Raw genomic sequence first — 16,801 nt, forward strand, 5'->3', positions numbered from 1 at the left:
AAGATTTAGTGAATAATGCACAAGAACTGGGACATAGATGGGATATGGGCTCTTGCCCCACACAGAGATAAGAATTCTAAGTGGAGGCCTATGTAAGGTACAAGGTAAGAACTACATTTATTTAAAAGTGAGAAAGTGAACAGAGATTCTTGCGTGAGTGTGAGCAACCAGAGGATTGCTTAGAGAGAGAGGAGAGAGAGAGAGAGAACCTAACCATGGTCAGGAACAAAAAGAGGGCTCTCCCTCATCCTCAGCCACTTTTATGAAATAGGGGTGGTACCTTAATTGAATAAACAAATGGAGTGGGGTCTTAGCATGCATTGAGCCATCTGGGATTTTTATGGCGTCTCCATGGGAAGTTTAATATCCATGTGGTCACCATGGCATCTCCTTCTTCCTGGTCCCGAATGAGAGACAGGTGCCTTCTGGGAAGGTGGGCATTTTAGACTGACAGGTAAAGAGATAACCTTACATTGCAGGGCTGCCTAGACCTTACTAACTCCCTAGCTATCACATCATATCAGATGCTTCCAATTTGTTGAAATTGTGCATGTCTCAATGATTGACAATTTGTTATTACCATTGATTTTGGGGAGTTAAATCTAAGAACCCTTGAGAAGCCGCATCACTTCAACTCTACCTCCGAAGCTCGTCTCATTTTTGAGTTCAGAAGGAGCATATTTATTTTGTTTGAGTGTTTTATCTTTATGTTAAGTGAAAGTCCAGAGTCAGGTTACCTAATTTTGCTTACTTTGGTTTTGACAGGTGGGAGATTACTTGAGCAGCATTCATGCCCTGTGTACATTTTCACATCTGCATTGCATCTGGCCAAGCTTCATCTCTCAGTTGTAGAATCCCTGACCCTGAGCCCACGGGCTACTTGAGAGCAGGCTTGCAACTTCTCTCAAAATTCCCATAGTACCTGGAGGCCCTCAGTTATTGCAGGATGACCCATAACTTTATTCCCAGTTGCTTCGTTCTCTTGTTTTGATTTGGGAACTGGAGTATAAATCTCAAGGGTGTCCGATGATGCAAATATCTGTTGTAAGATCTCAGGGAACAACAGAGTTACCCCAGGACTAGTCAGCTAAAAGTCATCAGAACACACATGCGGACTTCAAGGTCTCGTTCAACTGTCAGCCTTTTGGGGCAGAAACGGAAACATCAGTGGTTTGAGAGTTGTCCTTTGCTTCAGGAAAACCACAAATTGCAGATGCAAATCCTGTGGTGGTATTGCCTGTGGAAGTAGAGCAGAAGAGTTCTCATGGTTCAAGAAGAGGTGAGAGTCTTGCAAACCCCATCTGAATTCTGGTCCATTTCAAAACAGAAAACTGATCCTATCATCCCTGGTTCAGAAGATTCCAGTGGCTCTGCCTTGCCAGCAGAGTTCATGCAGACTTTTCAACCTGGCCTATGGGTTCTGCCACAAACCTTAAGTGCTTCGACTTTTCTGGCTCTCTGTCTCAGCCCTGCAAGCAGCAACAGACCCTTTTTTTCAGCATTCTCTATACAAATATACATATACTATAGTCTTGCTGGCACAATACTAAGATGTAATTGCAAAGGAGGCAGTAATAATATTCTACTTCTCATTTCATGAGGTAGATGATGATAGTAATAGCAGTTATTATAAACCAAGTGATGTACAAACTATACACATCAACAGATTTTAACTTTCATAACCTAATCATAAGGTTGTGTTGATTTTGCCCAGGAAGAAACTCAGGTGTTGAGAAAATTACCCTGGGGAGGATGTTTGGTGCAGCAGTTAAGACACAACTGGGACACTTGAGTCTCATGTCAGAGCGCCTGGCTCAGGCCCAACTCTGCTTCCAATTCCAGCTTTCTTTTAATGGACACTGTAGGAGGCAGCTGCTGATGTCAAGTAGTTGGCTCCCTGGCACCCAAGTAGGAGACAGATTGTGTTGTGGGCTCCTGGATTTGGCCTGGGCCACCCTGGCTATCACAGGCATTTGAGAAGTAAACCAAAGAGTGGAGAAGAAATTTCTCTCTCTCTCTCTCTCTCTCTCTCTCTCTCTCTCCATCTGCCTCTCCATCTCTCTCTCTCTACCTTTAAATAAATAAAAATAAGTAATTTCAAGAAAGAAAGAGGGAGAATTGCCCATGGTCATACAGTTAGGAAATGGTGCAGCCTGAATTCCAACCCAGACAGTCTGGCTCTTTAACCCCTGCATCATGCTGTGAAGATGGGAGTTCTGCAAAGGGATGGCTCTGCTGACATTTGAACATCCAGGAACTTTTACTGCCTCTGCTGGCTTCTCCCAGCTTAATAAGACTTTGAGGTTAAAACTGAGCCCTGCAAAAAAGAACAGTCTCTGTATAGCCACTGTGCCCCCTACAGCCACGTAATTTGTTAACTTTCTCTATTTTTCTAAAAGGGAGCAAAGAAAGCTAGGGGTGTCTCTGGGTCATCTCCCTTGCTGAGAACCCTTGTTGACTTACGAGTGACTAAGGGAAGTGTTTGTGTAGTTGTACAGTTTAACTCAGTTTTTCAGGGGAATGCACTGAGTTAATGAATAACACCTAGGGGTAGTATTACAAACAACTTGGTGGTACCTGGAGTGCCTGCTGGTCTGCAGAGCCGGCTTGCAGAGGTTCTCCTTCCGGGCTGCCCTTTAGTCACCATCTCAACTGGAGTTTTCAGCAATATCCAGCAACCAGGTTCCTCCCTGGACCCATGAAATGGTACAAAGGTACTTCAAAAAGTTCATGGAACAATGGAATCAAAAGGTATTGGAGGTCAAAAATTTTGAAATCTGTGCTTCATTTTTCCATGGTATGCATTTTCCATGAACTTTCTTATAGACTTTGATTTTTCTTTTGTTCCAAAATAAACTTGCCTTTTAATTAGATTTTCCATGAACTTTTTGAAATATCTTGGTATTTTGGTGTGTGTATTAGTAGGGGTTGGGTGGTCAGTCCTTGACAGTTTTTGAAAACACCCTGGTGACACCAATGAGCACCTAGGGTTGGAGCCACTGGGGCTAGAGAAAATACATGTTTATACAATTGTTTTTTATTTATTTATTTATTTTTATTTTTTGACAGAGTGGACAGAGAGAGAGAGAGAGAGAGAGAGAAAGGTCTTCCTTTCCGTTGGTTCACCCCCCAAATGGCTGCTATGGCTGGCGTGCTGCGCTGATCCGAAGCCAGGAGCCAGGTGCTTCTCCTGGTCTCCCATGGGGTGCAGGGCCCAAGCACTTGGGCCATCCTCCACTGCACTCCCGGGCCACAGCAGAGAGCTGTACTGGAAGAGGAGCAACTGGGACAGAACCAGTGCCCCACCGGGACTAGAACCCTGGGTGCCGGTGCCACAGGTGGAGGATTAGCCTATTGAGCCGTGGTGCTGGCCTGTTTATACAATTCTTTACAGTGATCTGCAATCTTTAATTGTCACCACAACCTAATTAACTTAAAACTTGCACGGCATGGGCCACTTTTAACTGTCTAAAACACAATCTTAAAATGTGAACGATGGTAGTAGGTCAGGGGTCGGTCCCAGAATGACCCCAATACCAAAATCCCAAGATGCTCCAGTCCCTTCTGTGAAGTGGCAGAGTTTTTGCATATGGCCTGCACAATCCTCCCATAGACTTTCAATCATTTCTCACTTCCTCCTAACACCTCGTCAATGTAAAGGTCATGCCAATAGCAATTATTTTTAGAATAAAAGAAAAAGCCAGTGCAATATTTCTTTTTAAAAAACATTTCCATCCTGAGGTCCATAGGATCCTTCCATACAGATGTGGAAGGCTGGCTGAACACTGAACACGTACTGGAGCTAACCCAAGACATTTTAGATGTGAGCTGCCCCTAGATCATGATCCGTGGAAGTGCCACGTCAACCTCACCTGGAAGCTAGCTGGCTAGAAAGCAGAAGGTCAGGCCCTTCCCCGTGTTGTGCTGAGACAGAATTTGTATTTTATTAAGGTTCTGTGCATTCAAGTGAGAGAAGCCTTGCCCTGGAGGTTATACCACTCAGTTCCCTCTTCCAGCATGGGGACAGGACACAGGGAACCAGCAAGCGGGGGAACTCTCACCTAGAGACTTGCTGAGGCGGGCCTGTGGCCTTTCCACTACATTGTGCTGATATGCCCTAAAAATAAATCAGTGTGAGTGTCTGTCCCTGAGTAAATTAACTTAGGGATTTTTTTCAGGGTTCCTAGAAGATAGGACTTCCAGTGACCAGCTCGTGTTCGATAAAGAGGAAGAGGCATGGCTGTACTAACATGCATACATTAAAAGTAGACCTGAGCTATGAAATTTAGCTTTACCTTGGGCTCAAAGAGAAAGCTTTTGTGGTACCACTGTAAAGAAGTTATTTAAACAATAATCGGTTAATTTGTATCAGAGAACATTTATCCTCTTATTTTTTTTTTTATTTTATTTGAAAGAGAAGCAGAGATTTTTCCTACCTGCTGGTTCACTCCCCAGATACTGGCAACAGTCTGGGCTAGGCCAGGCCAAAGTCAAGAGCCCAGAACTCAGTCTGGGTCACCCCTGTGAGTGGCAGAGGCCCAAGTACTTGAGCCATCACCTACTGCCTCCCAGGGTGCACGTTAGCCAGAAGTTGGATCTGAAGCAGGAGGAACTGAGACTCCAACCCAAGTACTTGGAGATGGCATGTGGGCATCCCAGGTGGAGACTTAACTACTGCCAAACTCCTTCCCCCAAATTTCTTAAAGACAGGAAAAGGAATTTTAAATAAGAAGCTGTGAGGGGGCCGGCACTGTGGCATAGTGAGTAAAGCTGCCACCTGCAGTGCCAACATCCCATATGGGCCAGTTCTAGTCCTGGCTGCTCCACTTCCAATCCAGCTCTCTGCTGTGGCCTGGGAAAGCAGTAGAGGATAGCCCAAGTCCTTGGGCCCCTGCACCCGCATGGGAGACATGGAAGAAGCTCCTGGCTTCTGATCGTTACAGCTCTGGCTGTTGCAGCCAACTGGGGAGTGAACCAGCAGAAGGAAGACCAATCTCTCTCTCTCTCTCTCTCTTTCTCTCTTTCTCTCTGCCTCTCCTTCTCTCTCTGAGTAACTCTGACTTTCAAATAAATAATCTTAAAAAAAAAAGAAGTCATGAGATGGTGGTATTTTCTTTGAACTGTAGTAGACAAAAGCAAATCTTATCTAACAATGGTTGAGTGTCATTCACTGGCCAAAACCAGGAGCCAGAAACTACATCCTTGTCTCCCACGGGGGTGGCAAGGGCCAAGCATGTGGACCATTAGGAGCTGATTGGAAGCAGAGAAGCCAGCACTCAAACTAGCACTCTGACACGGGGTGCCAACATCCCATGCAGAAGCCTCACTCACAGCACCAGCCCCGGGCTACTCGTTTTTGACGTGAGGAGATGTAATTGTTTCCATCGCTCCATGAGGGAAATCATCCCACTCTCCAGCACTCAATTCTGCCAGTGATGTTGGAAAACTTAATATTTAGTGAATTAAGAGCACTTGACCACACAATCTATTTGGATTCAGGGGTGGGGAGCAGTTTTTTTTCTGTCAAGGATCATTGGGATATTTATAACCTCAGTCATGGACCATCCAAAATTATCAACTTAAAAATTAGCCTGCTGTAGATTTATTGAATTTAAAGTCTCACCTGCAGCTGGTTGCCTTGGCAGTGCCAGACTGAGTGACTTCATGGGCCTGATACAGCCTGCAGGCTGGACATTCCCTTGTGGTAGAGCAAGATCCAGGTTCGTCTCCTGGTTTGCAGGGGAGACTGCTTCTGCAGTGGCTGGCATTGGGCAAGGGTCCAGGCACCACAAGTGGGCCCCTGCACTCACTGGGTGGCATCAGCTCTCTGTGTCCTGATGCGCTAACTTGGAGCTGTTGTAGCTGTCTGCAGCTTCACCTGCTGCCCTCAGGGCCCTGTCACCTGTCACCTGCCTGTGCTTCCTCTCAGCTCTCCCTTCTCCAGCATCTCCCAAGGTTCTGTCAGGGCTCCACCTGTCCCTTCTCCCCTTCCACCCCTTCAGGGCAGGGCTCAGGGGCTCAGGGGTGGGAGGTACAAAGCCACTGCAGGTGCACTCCGGTCTCACTGTCTAGGAATCTCTCTTGCCTTCCGGTTTGTGGAAGGCCTCTCTCTGTGGTAGGAATTGCTCTTACACAACCACACATTCCCCTGTTGCACCTTTGTTGGTGTCATCTCCTGGGGCCAAGGGTAGAGGGCAGGGATGAGATACATGGCGGGGACACTTTCTGAGATGCACATTTCTATTTTTCTTCCTTTCTTCTATTCTTTCAGTAAAGTAAGGAGTCAGGCTTTGGCCTTGCCTCAGGGGGCAAAAGTGCTAGCGAGACACTTCCTTCCTGTAACTTTTAAAAAGCCAAAAGCCATGTAGGAAGTTGCTATGGGTGTCCCCAAGGGAGAGGCGGGAGGGAAGGTGGGGTGGAGCGACGGGCTGGGTTCCCTTAGCCTTGGCGGTGGGTGGGTGGGTGAGATTGGGGGTCACGGGGGAGCTCCTGCTCCCTGCAAGTACCTGGGGAAGTGGCGGTGCCGTGACGAAAGGATTACCTGGCTTTGCCTTCGCTGAGATGTGGGCACGGCCCACAGTCGGAGTGGCTGCTGAACCCTCAGGCCGTGCGGGAGGAGGAACTCCTGGGGTCTCGGCCTGCAGGGAGAGCTACAGGTGATCAGAATGAAAAGATCCTCCAGCACGGTGTGGTAGGGATTCAAAACAAAAACAAGATGCTTAGAGGAAAATGAGGAAATTCAGTGTTTCCTGCCCAGCTGTCCAAACCATAAACACAAAGTGAAACGAGGTGATTGCCGCAAAAGGCAGCTAAGTCTGTTGGTCGTTCACAGCCCTCTGTGCGTCTGGTGTGCCGTGCCGACAAGCAGCGGGATCACACCGCGGTGCAGCAAGGGCGAGAGCCGGGCAGGCTGAGGTGCTGAGGGGCAGGAGAGACTGACCTCTTGGTCAGTTGGTGCCTGGGAAGTAGGGACAGGAAGAAGGAAGGTGGGAGAAGAGCCGCCCACAGGAACGCCATCTCAGGGTTGCCTTATGTCCTGGGGGCTGAGCTGACCACCCGCACCTAGGAGCCCCTGAGCAGGGAAGATGCTCCCCCGCTCCCCTGAAGGAAGGGGCGTGCACTTTCCACTTTTCATTTCCCTCGGGGGAATGGAGATGCTGAGCTCAGGGCGCACAGTGCTGAGCTGGGAAAGCTGCTGGACAGCACGGGCTGAGCCGTGCCCCAGGCTGCTGGGGGGGGGGGGGTGTCAGGAGAGAGGCTGCAGGTGAGGTGCGGCTTTTGGCTCGTCTAGGCAGCGTGTGTGAGTTGATGCTCTAGGATTCAGTGAGCTTGGTAAGAAAAGGGACGTCAATGTGGGGGGCATGAAAGCGGTGAAGGGAAACTTGGATTCGATTATAGGTTAATGAAACTCAAAATGCAATCCCTCCACCAAATCATTCATTTTTTAAAGACTTATTTATTTGAAAAGCAGAGAGAGAGAGAATCTTTCATTTGTTGGTTCATTCACCAAATGGTCACAATAGCCAGGACTAGGCCAGGCTATTGCCAGGAGCCAGGATCTCCATCCTGGTCTACCACATGGGTAGCCAGGGCTAAGTACTTGGGCCATCTTCTGCTGCCTTCCCAGGTGCATTTAACAGGGAGCTGGATTGGAGGTAGAACAGCTGGGATGCTGGGATGGCAAACAGCACCTTAACCTGCCGTGCCATAATGCTGGCCCCTACTTCTTTTTTTAAAATTCAAGAGTTGACTTAATTTCCCTCACCTCACAACATCATTCAGTATGCCTGACTGTAGTACTGATCTCACAGCACTAGAGAAATACATTGTTCCTCTTTGCTTAGTTTCTGTTTGTTCTGGATTCCAACCGAGATTCCAGGCACTCATTTTCTCACAAGCCCAGAAATAAGAGTGTGGCCTCCTTGCCTCTTGCTGTCAACCTCTTACTTACTTGGCCTGCCTTTTGTGTGTGTCCTGGAGACAGTGGTAGAGGTCATGGAGCCAGGGGGCCTCTTGACATGAGCTGGACAAACAGGGAAGGGGGCAGGGACTCAAGGAAGCATCTGTGTTGTTGCTGGGAAAGAAGAGATGGTGAGAGCCTTGAGGAAAGGCCCCCGCCTGCTCAGGTCAGCACCGGAGGACCTCTGGAGGGTCTCATGGAAGTCTCACATGACTGTGGTTCCTACAGGAAGGCTTGAGGGAAGAGCAGACAAGGGGAGGAAAGGAAAAAGAAGAGATGGGGCGAGGTACCAAACCAGCTGGCTGATATCTCTGGCATGGAACAGAGCCCCACTGGCTCTCAGTACCCTGAGGGGATGGAGTAACCCTGGGGTATGTTAGAGATCTGGACAGTAGGCGTGGGTAGTTATCTTACCAGTTAAGCCCTTGGTGAAGGTGCCCATATCCCACATAACAAAGTGTGGGTTTGATTTCCAGCTCCAGCTGTTGACTCCAGATTCTGCTAATGCAGACTTAGGGAGGCAGTGGTGATGTCTCTAGTTGTTGGGTCCCTGCCACCCATATTGGAGACCCAACTGAGTTCCAGTATCCTGCCTTTACCTGACCTAGTCTTGACTGTTGTTGGCACTTTGAGGGAGTGAACCAATGGATGGGAGATTTCCCTCTTTGTCTCTTTTTCTGTCTCTCTGCCTCCCAAATAAATAACTAATAAAAGATCTGGTACTATTGATCAGTAGATGGCCTTGCTTCTTTATATAAATGGTTTTGAAGACCATTGCTTGTGTTTTCTAAGCATTAGGAGCTCAGCTATCAGCCCTGGGGCAGAGGCACTACCATAGTTGTAAACCCTGTAAATTACCAGAATTACCAGGGAGGTGCTCTTTATAAAATGCCCAGCTGATTCAAGGAGAAAAACTATCCAAGACTGGACTAGGCCTGGAGCAAAACTAAAGAATAGCTCTGTAGTTTTCAAAATACATTTGAAAAAATAAACTATAGGAAGGTAGCATTTCTAGGTTCCTCTTTATTCTCTTTTCAGGCAGACCTCAGACTAAATATATGATAAATATTTATAAGTTTACTTATGAGTGAAGGATGGTAACATCCTCTGAATAGAGAATACAAAAAAATCTTCTGTGATCTTTGATGGAAAAAGCCACTCAAATTTGTTGACTTGATCATGAATCCATTAGCTGAGCTACTGGTTTGTAAGCATTGGGATTAGGTAGGAAATACAAAGGAATTTTTTTAATGGTTTATTTACTTGTAGTTTAAAATCTAAATGGGAGACAGAATTGAAGTACAAGAAAGTTGACTAACTTGACAAGATTATAATGAGATAATTTAAGAAAAGAAAGCTTCGTTAAGAAAAGAAAGTTCCATGAAGGATATTTCCAAGATTTTGGTAGATTGGGTAGTCACTGGTGAGTGCATTCTGGGTGCTGTGTGCCATGAATTCTAGAATCATACTTACCTGAGACTCCTTGTTCTGCCTTGTAAGCAATAGTGTCTGTCTGCAATAACCTATATTGCAAGCTCAAATAGTAAGACAGAAGGTAGACCATATTGTTGCCCAATTACAATTGAAAATTGTTTGATTTACTTGGCGTTGTGCAGATGGTGAACATTTGGGAATGTATCTGTTTGAAAAATACTATTACTACAAGCAGCAAAATGAACATAGACTTTGACATTCTAGATAGCTCATTCTTCTATACACATGGTTGTTTCTGGTCCCTATCGAGAGATTTGACGAGCAGTTTTAGGAACTTTGCATGAGAGTAACGTTGATTCCAGAAGAGACTTGGAGAATGTTAATCTGTATTCAGAGTTCAGCCAAAATAAAGAAGTAGTTCCATGTCAGCATGAGTTGCCAATAATAATGCTATAAAAAATGTTTCCCGGAAGCCAACAGTTGTTTTGTTTTTTTCTCTCCATTAAATAACTCAAACCATACCTAGGAAACAGAAGTTCTGGAAGCACTCTCCAACAATGGATCTCCATAGCGTGCCACAAACAAACAGAAAGTTAAAGATTGAGAACTCACTCAAGCGAAGGTCATTTCAGAGCTTTCCCATAATAATGGAATTTGAGTAAACAAGTATTAAAGAACGTCTATTACGTGGTCAGCATGATGAGGGGATGGTGGCACATGGGAAGTGGAACTAATGAAGCACCCTGTGTAAGGCATGACCCTGAATTGGAGGTACCCTCAGTGGTTCAGAAGAATGAACAGAAAATTCTTCGTAACAATCTAACATAGCATGAGGTTCCGTCCCCCTGTGAGTGGGGAAATACCTCTAAGTGGGGTGGGTGGACATGGAGAGAGACTGTAATGCAGGCTGGAGGGCTACACAGGATGTGGAGGGGGGGTGGATTGAAAGGGCACTGGGAACAGGAGTGCCAGGAAGCAAGCAGGACACAGGGAGGGGCGCACGTCAGGGAGGCAGGAGGGGACCGGGGTCACATTGCCGCAGATGGACGTCGCCTTTGTTTCCCTGCCTCCTACCTACTTCACTGCACTCTCTCTTCCCCCTTGCACTCAGCCCCATTTCTCAATGTTCCTGATCAATATTCCCCCTCTGATTACCCTGTTTCTCTCTGCCCACTCCAGACACCTTTTTTTTTTTTTTTCCTAAAGCACTGCGTCAGGAGTTAGACAGCGTGGGCTGAATCTTGGCTTCTCTACTCAGCAGCTGGGCAAGTTGTTTAACCGCTGTGTGCCTTAGTTTTCTTGTCTTGCAAGAAGAGTTAGTAATGATTAGTCAGTTGCTGCCCTATGAAGTGGTCAGCATGCAGTGAGCCATCAGTGAACGGTAACTGGCGTGTTGGCTGCTCCTTGCTCCGTGCTGAAGATCTATTGCCAGAAATAAATGGGCATACAGTGATACATTTTTGGCAGCAGTAACAGTCAAGCATCTGGTGGACAAGAGAGGCTGAGGAGGAGACCCTGGACATGGGGGCACCTTAGCTGAGATGCACTCTAACCAACATGTGCTGGTCCCAGCAGCACCCCTAGACCCTTTGTGTATGGGCAAAGAAAAAATACCAAATGGAGATGTGATCAGAGGAAAATATCTGATGAACCTCTTTCAACACTGAGTCTATAAACAGATAGAAAGGGAGAGACTCGGCGTGAGGGAGCCGTGTCCATGAACATCAAATTTAAAGAATGCAAGAATGAGGAATCAAAGAACAAGTGATCAAAGAGAGAAGAAATGAACCAAAGGTGTCCATATGGAAGCCACCAGAAGAAAAGCTTCAGGCAGAGGGACTCTTATTTATAATTCAACTGGATATTCAATTCCCACGTCAGAACCCAGGCTTCCCTACCTATCTATAGTTTACTGAACAGAGCTTAAAACCCTAAGAGGTGTGACTGTGCTAACCCTTTCAGGACGTTCTTATGGTCTTACTCATTATTGATAAACTCTCCTGCAAACTCAATCACCCTTCAAAATTAGAGAGCTGTCCGTTAGCCTCAGAGAACCCAAGTCCCTAACACTACCCATTCTTTTTTTTTTATGAACATTTTTTACGTTATGTATAACAGAACATTATTAATGCAACAGAAACAAAGTTTTATCAGTTTAATAAAAAATTTTCAACATAAAATGGAGAGGTGATAATTTGATAGCTATGTTATAGTATTTATCCTAAAAAATATTCTCAACTTGAGAGTGAAACAATTAATTTTACATTCCACACTCTAGAATCATGATTTTCATGTGAGTTCAGTATAGAATTACAGCAAGAAAACAAAAATATTTTAATTAATTTTCTTTATTTCTCATTAAATCACTAAAATCTTTGACTGCTACAGGTTCCTTTAATAATATATTTTCAACTCCTCTCTCAGAACCATATTGCTAATGCTATATTATATACACTCAAAACTCAAATACTATATAAAAATCTAAAAGTAAACATTATAGAATTATAACATTGATATTTAACTGAAGGTTTTAATGGATTTTTACCTTTTCAATTTTTGTGAAAAGACACCAAAAAAATAAAATTTTTTCTCTTTTGTCACTAGTCTGTTTTCTTCTGCTTCTCTGAAACAGAAAAGCCAATTTTGACTATGAGTACAGTCACGAAGATTGTGAAATTGCAGCCAAGTATTTTAGGCTTTTTGAGCTTTAACATGATAAAAATCCTTGCATTTGTAGAATTTCAATTTCTTTCCTTTCTCAGCTCTGCGTTTCCAGTTGCACTGCATGTGTGGTGGACTGATGTGTGGCTGCTGATTCACGATGGTCCCTTGAGCAAGTCGCTTGACCCTCTGTCCCAAGCTTTTCATGCAGGAAATTGCCAATTAATTTTTAATAAAATATCTCAGAATAATCCTATGAAACAAATCTATCCCAGGGACTTCTAAATCTATTTAAGACTACCCTCCTTCCTCTCTGGTGCCGGCCTCTTTGCTTTCTTGAACTTTGCTTCTTGTGCCTCCCCAAAGCAGCCACATCCCAGAGCTTATGCTGCGGCTGTCTGCTGCTCTGTCTCGCTGTGAACCGCCTGTCTTCCTCCTCCATTCACATAGTTCAGTCCTAATGCCCATTGTGATGGTGGATGGGGGCATGGCCAGCGGGAGGAATTTAGGTTTAGATGAGGCCCTGAGGGTGACGCCTCCATCATGGGAGCAGTGCTCTTAGAAGAGAAAGAACCATACGCTCTCTTTCCTCCAGCACAAAGAAGTGGTCCTATGAGCACACAGTGAAATGACAGCACTCTCTCTGCAAGCCGAGACTTCCCAACCTCCAGAACAGTGAAAAACAGATTCTATTTTTCTTTAAATGTTTATTTTAATCTACTTGGGGTGGAGGGAAGGAGAGAAAGAGAAAGAGAAAGAGAAAGAGAAAGAGAAAGAGAAAGAGAAAGAGAAAGAGAAAGAGAAAGAGAAAGAGAAAGAGAGAGGAGCAGGGGATACTTCCATCTGCTGGTTCACTCCTCAAATGCCACCACAGCTGGGGCCGGGCCAAGCCAGTGCCAGGATCCAGGAACTCCATCTGGATCTCCCATTTGGGCCTCAGGAACTCAGTACCTGGGCCATCATCTGCTGCCTCGCTGGAACTACCATGGCACTCCAATGTGGGTTGCAGGCATCCCAAGCAGTGGCTTAGCCTGCTGAGCCACAACACCCATCCTAGAGATGTCTGCAGTTTAAGTCACCCAATCAAGGGTATTTTGTTACAGCAGCCTGGGCTAAGTCATCTCTTAGAGTACTTATCTACCCTAAGGTCTTTATTTCCTCTGTGCTGATTTCTCCCAAATCTGTACCTCTACTCTTGTCACCTGAACTTTGATCTAGATGTTTTGCCGTTGATTTCCGGGTTTTGTGATGTTAGCCGAAGCTGATCGAGTCATGGTACATGGTAGCATTCGCCAGTCACTCTTGTTTGACTTTTCCCTTTTCCTAACCCTCAAATATATTCAATTGGCAGACTCTGAAAGTTTTATCTGCTTCTAATGGGAAGTACATTCTGCTTCTCGAATGGTTCCTATTAGACTCTAATTCCCTTTCGGTTGTAAGCTTTGGAGGATAATAATAACATCTTACCTTTAAATATTTTTAATTCTATATGTTTGAAAATAGCAGACATGCAATTAATATTTGAAATTACTAGTTGCAAAGAGAGTTTAATTCTTAAATACATTTATAAAACTGTGAGTTAAACTTTATTGAAATTCCTTATATTTATTAGCCCATTAGTAATGATTATTGTTAGTTCCTAGAAGAGACATTTCAGAATGCAATTCCCTCCAAACTTCCTGGATCTTAAGACCTATTTTTCATAACACCAATATACATCTCCCTGAACAAAAGTCCTTAAAACAAAGTTTATGAAGTATTATATTTGAATAGTTGATTATTTACATAGAAAAATGCAAAATGGAAAAGCAAAATTTGAATGGATTGAAATCTTACACATAAAATACAGATACATGGGCCAGGCACGTGGTGGAGTGGTGGAGGTGTCATGTGGGCATGTCAGAATACCTAGTTTGAGTCTTGACGTCTTTACTTCTGAACCAGTGTCTTGCTAACGCGTAGGCTAGGAGGCAGCAGGTCATAGCCCAAGCACTTGGATCCCTGCCACCCAGATGGCGACCTGGATTGAATTCTGGGCTCCTGGCTTTGGCCCGAACTAGCTCTGGCTATTGTGGAAATTTAGGAAGTGAACCAGCAGATGAACAATCTCTCTCTCTGTCTCTCTGTCTCTGTCTCTCTTTACTCCCTTCCAAATAAAGTGAAAATAAATAAATTGAAAAATTAAATATAAATACATACTTAACTATGTAGTTGTATATGACTGCTCTATTTAAAATATAGAATATTTAAAAATATCTTTAAAATAAAATATTTTAAAATATAGATTATTATATAGCCGGCGCCGTGGCTCAATAGGCTAATCCTCCACCTTGCGGCGCCGGCACACCGGGTTCTAGTCCCGGTTGGGGCGCCGGATTCTGTCCCGGTTGCCCCTCTTCCAGGCCAGCTCTCTGCTATGGCCAGGGAGTGCAGTGGAGGATGGCCCAGGTGCTTGGGCCCTGCACCCCATGGGAGACCAGGAAAAGCACCTGGCTCCTGGCTCCTGCCAGGATCAGCGCGGTGTGCCGGCTGCAGCGGCGGCCATTGGAGGGTGAACCAACGGCAAAGGAAGACCTTTCTCTCTGTCTCTCTCTCTCACTGTCCACTCTGCCTGTCAAAAAAAAAAAAAAAAATATAGATTATTATCTCTAAATTTTGTGGTGGGGAAGACTTTTCTAATAACATACTTGACAGGAGCCATAAAAATTTGGCATATTTCACTGTGTATACTTTTAAAAAATTTTTAATGTTTCTGTACCAAATCAAACACCAAAAAGTAGGAAATTGTGGATAAAACATTCTTAATGTATGTGGCAGGTAAAGAATTGATATCCTTATTATATAAAGATTTCTTGAAATAAAGAAAAAATGAATATCCCAAAATAAGAGTAAAGACGTAACAAGTAGTTTTCCAAAGAGAAAATAACAGTGGTGAATAACATTTGGAAAAATATTCAACCCAGCTACGTACATAGTGAAGCAGAAATTAATATAAAAAACTTGAGATTGTGAGGAAAGTGGCAGTCTCTTCCATTGCTTGTGTATACTCACTGGAGAGAAATTTTTAAAAAATTTTATTTATTTGAAAAGCAGAGTTCTAGACAGAGTGAAGGGGAGAGAGAGAGAGGGGTCTTCCATCGCTGGTTCACTCCCCAAATGGCCACAATGGCCAGGGCGGCCAGGCAGAGGCCAGGAGCCAGGAACTCCGTCTGGGTCTCCTGCATGGGTGGCAGAGGTCCAAGCACTTGGGCCATCTGCTGCTGCTTTCCCAGGGAACTGGATCAAAAGTGGAGCAGCCAGGACTGGGGCCAAACTCAAGCTTTTATAATGCCCTCTCACAAGAGCGGCCTTCAGAGGACACGTCTGCATGCCAGGGATCTTACACGTCCTCAAGGATCCACTACCTCTCATTTGTACCAGCCTGGGGACCAAGCCTTTCATACCTGGATCTCTGGGGGACACCCATACTAACATCCAAACCATCACATGTTCCAAGTTCAACGTGCATGAATTTTTTAGCTAGACAAATGGCTTTCAGCTCTTTCTAACAGGAGGCAGTTTGCATACAATGTAATGTGCAAGTTTCTGAATGAGAGAATGGAGTTTACTAACAGAAATGGGTTTATGCTCATTTGGTACAAGCATTTCCAAACAAACGTGCCAAAATCTTGTTCAACTGGTAGCACAGCATATCTGTTCAGCTTAAAGATCTGTCCCTATGAATCGAGAAAGGATAACAGATGTGTTTTAAATTCCCCACAAGGTAGCTTTTTCTGAAATCAGGTTTATGAAGATTTTATAATTTTTGGGCTTTGGTCATAACCACGCTCTCTCTCTTTTACTCTCTGGCCTCAGACTTCTATTTTGACTCCAGTCACTATTCTGATTTCTGATTCTAAAATACCTCCCACGGCTCTAACCCCAGCTATTTCCTCCACACTTTCTGCCCAGGGATCTCTTTCACTCTGACAATTTCCAGGCTCACCTGCCAGCCAGTGCACCCTAAGGTCTTCCCTAGTGCACATGGCTTTCCTGCTTCCAAATCCACGTGCTCAATCCACTGCTGAAAATGTACTCCAGGCTGTCCCCTGCTGCCCTAACTTGGGTCAGCCATATCAGAAAGTAACTCACCACGTCGTCCCCAAACCCCCAGACCTTCCTGTTTCTGCAGCAAAATTGTCTTTCTCTTGTTCACTAGACAAAGAACCTCAAGCATTTGGACTACTTTCTCTGTCTTGTCTGAAACTCCTCACTACCTCGCCCCCTGCAGCCCAGCCCAGCATTTCTTCACACTCTTTCTTCCTTCGATCATTCGTTCTCCAGCTCCGCCATCTTCTCCCTAGCCCAGTTCTTTCATTCAGGCCTGGAGGGGGGAAGGTCAGATGACTTCCTCTGTTATCCCACTTTCCCACCAGGGCAATCTTCTTCCAGAACCCCTGGGAGCCTCTCCTTCCTCTGCTCAGTCATCCCACACAGGTGCATTAAATCCAGCCCTTCAAGCTCCACCTTCAAAGCTTGCCTCGTGTGGCCCCAACCTGCCTCTCTGCACTTACGTCCCAGTACTAAGTCACGTTGACTACAGGTCAGCTCATGTGTCAGCCATTCTGCAATCCCATCTTGAAGTTCCTCTTCTCTCACTCATATCTTTCTTTTTCTGTATGTAATGACCACCTCCTCCTCAAGTTGTCACAGCTGGGTTCTTAGTGAGAACCTTGTTCAAATGGCATTTAAGCCATTCACATTATA

Source organism: Oryctolagus cuniculus, chromosome 12 (genome assembly GCF_964237555.1).
Source record: "Oryctolagus cuniculus chromosome 12, mOryCun1.1, whole genome shotgun sequence".
Lineage (NCBI taxonomy): Eukaryota > Metazoa > Chordata > Mammalia > Lagomorpha > Leporidae > Oryctolagus > Oryctolagus cuniculus.